Source organism: Curcuma longa, unplaced genomic scaffold (assembly GCF_044706935.1).
Source record: "Curcuma longa cultivar G26 ecotype Majalengka, Jawa Barat unplaced genomic scaffold, ITB_CL_G26_1.1 contig_7028, whole genome shotgun sequence".
Taxonomy (NCBI): domain Eukaryota; kingdom Viridiplantae; phylum Streptophyta; class Magnoliopsida; order Zingiberales; family Zingiberaceae; genus Curcuma; species Curcuma longa.
In genome coordinates, this window is record NW_027434834.1 from 1 (window position 1) to 2,928 (window position 2,928).

General features: G+C 45.1%; 2 non-coding genes across 2 annotated transcripts; both read left to right on the plus strand.

The window, feature by feature from the left end:
• Positions 1-171: 171 nt before the first annotated feature.
• Positions 172-290, plus strand: LOC141819485 (5S ribosomal RNA). Its single transcript, XR_012601074.1, has one exon. It is a non-coding gene; the product is annotated as a 5S ribosomal RNA (ribosomal RNA).
• Positions 291-603: 313 nt separating this feature from the next.
• LOC141819484 (5S ribosomal RNA) lies at positions 604-722 on the plus strand. The gene has a single exon (XR_012601073.1). It is a non-coding gene; the product is annotated as a 5S ribosomal RNA (ribosomal RNA).
• The last annotated feature ends 2,206 nt before the right edge of the window (positions 723-2,928 follow it).

A 2,928-nucleotide genomic window follows, 5' to 3' on the forward strand; every position in this document is an offset into this window, starting at 1 on the left:
GTATTTTTTTCGGTGGTCTCTTAATTTCCTCTGATGATTTCGTGGTCGTTTGGTTGGGGAATCGTGGATGGACGGATGGATTTTTTGTTGGGGTTCCGCACGGTGAGGCGAAGGTTGATCTGTATCGATGACCGTTGGCGGGATAAATAGGGAGCGTGTGGTGGGTAGTATGGGTGCGATCATACCAGTACTAATGCACCGGATCCCATCAGAACTCCGAAGTTAAGCGTGCTTGGGCGAGAGCAGTACTAGGATGGGTGACCCCCTGGGAAGTCCTCGTGTTGCACCTAATTTTTGATGTTTTTGTTTTTGTTTTTGTTTGATGTTTCTTTTGTTCGTGCAGGAGATGCCTTCCGTCTCGTCTCTGGCCTCGTGTTTTTGTGCGTACGTGGGTGTATTTTGTCGGGAATTGTTTATTCGAGGTGCGCGTGTGTATTTTTTTCGGTGGTCTCTTAATTTCCTCTGATGATTTCGTGGTCGTTTGGTTGGGGAATCGTGGATGGACGGATGGATTTTTTGTTGTGGTTCCGCACGGTGAGGCGAAGGTTGATCTGTATCGATGACCGTTGGCGGGATAAATAGGGAGCGTGTGGTGGGAAGGATGGGTGCGATCATACCAGCACTAATGCACCGGATCCCATCAGAACTCCGAAGTTAAGCGTGCTTGGGCGAGAGCAGTACTAGGATGGGTGACCCCCTGGGAAGTCCTCGTGTTGCACTTAATTTTTGATGTTTTTGTTTTTGCGTTTTTGTTTGATGTTTCTTTTGTTCGAGCAGGAGATGCCTTCCGTCTCGTCTCTGGCCTCGTGTTTTTGTGCGTACGTGGGTGTATTTTGTCGGGAATTGTTTATTCGAGGTGCGCGTGTGTATTTTTTTCGGTGGTCTCTTAATTTCCTCTGATGATTTCGTGGTCGTTTGGTTGGGGAATCATGGATGGACGGATGGATTTTTTGTTGGGGTTCCGCACGGTGAGGCAAAGGTTGATCTGTATCGATGACATTTGCACTTTAACTTAACTTAATTTTTTATAAAGTTGAAACCTTAAGTTGCCATAATCAAAAAGGGAGAGATTGTTAGTGCAGGAAGCACTAGCAGATCGAACCTGAGTTTTGATTATGGAACTAGGATCAAGTTAAGTATGTGGTTTGGCTAACCAGTTGAATTGAGCTTGCAGAAAACAGGTTAAGTCCTAGTGCTGCTAGGCATGAAGTCTTGGCAGAGTCAAAGTGCACCAGGCAGAAGTCTGGACTTGGTCAGGAGGACCAAGTTGCAGAAGGCTGGACTTGGTCAGGAGGACCAAGTTGCAGCAGAAGAATGGACTGATCAGGAGGATCAGTTGCATTTCAAGTCCTGGGGGGCAACGACAGAGCCGAGCACAAGTCCAACGGGTCAGGAGGACTCGGTTGGCATCAGGTAAATTCTCCCGAGGGAGTGGGTGAGGACGCGTTCCTACGAGGAACAGTAGGCGTCGGTCTAACCCAGGATCTCACCGGAGATCCGAAGTTAAGACTCGGAGTTGGTTCGGTGAACCGACTCGATCCTTTACATGTTATCTTTGAGCTAACTTGTTGTGCAGGAAGGAAAAGCCCGACGAAAGCCAACTCCGGACGAAAAATCTGATTTTTCGGGTCTGGAGTCGACCCAGATGGGTTCTGGAGTCGACTCCAGCCGAATCAGCTTGAATCCGGAAGTCAGCGCGTCGAGTTTTCCGCCAGATCAGCCTGGAGTCGACTCAGGTGAGGTTTTGAGTCGACTCAGGGTCAAAATCTTATCGCCGCTGCCGCCACCGCGACTGGAGTCGACCCAGAACGAGATCAGAGTCGACTCAGGAGGGATAAGCGACGAAGCCGATCAAGTTTTATCTGCCACGCTGCTGGAGTCGACCCAGATCGCTATCTGAGTCGACTCAGGTCGGCTATATAAGGAACCCGCGAGCAGCAGCCGATTCATTCCATTCCAAAGCTTCCAAACTCCGTTCCCGCGACTCCCGTGACTTCCAACTTCGACGTCGGTGCTGTGCCTGCTTCAAGCTACTGTTCCGAACACCGAGACGCCGAAATCGACATCCGGGGAGTGAAAAGTTTGGTAACGAAAACTTAAGTTGTAATTCAATTCTGTTTATACTTTGTACTTAAGTTTTGTAATCGGATTTTCGATATACTTGCTGCCGGAAAGGGGCAAGTATCTTAGTGGATTGCCCAACGTAAACGGTTAAGGACCGTGGGCCTTGGAGTAGCAGCGTTGCGCTGTGAACCAAGTAAAAATAAAACGTGTCAATCTTTTTTACTTTCTTTCTGTTTTTGCTTCCGCACAAATTGTTTAATTGCTTCCGCTTTCCGCACTCAAGAGTTTTCGAAAAATCGAAAAGCGTGCAAACACGCTATTCACCCCCCTCTAGCGTGTTTTCGATCCTACAATGTGTTGCACAACTCCTTTGGATGATGTACACATTTACGGACTTTAACTTAGAATACAAAAATACAAAAGTAAATTGACAACATAAGTTCAATCAATCTAACAAAAAATCCAGTGCACCATTGCATATTTTCTTTATAAATGTTGCTATTATTAGTACATTTCAAAATGGATTTTCAAAAACTTGGTAGTATATTTTTAAAAGTTATTTTTTCTTTATTACATTTCAAAATATTTTCAAAAAAAGTATAAGTAAATGGAAGATTTTGCCTTAGACTAGATGCAAACCCCCTAGAAAGCATGTACCTATAGATCTAGGTGGACATCTCACAAAGCACACTAGATACCTTGATTGTGATTGCTAAAACTTAGAACGGTGTGAGATGTATAGGAATCTAGTCTAAGCAAAATAGATGCTTTAAGTCAGTGCATCAAACCAAAAAGCTTAGACTTTAATTTCAAAATTGATCAAGTTAAGTGTCCCAAAATAAAAAGACAATCTTTTAAGTTGGG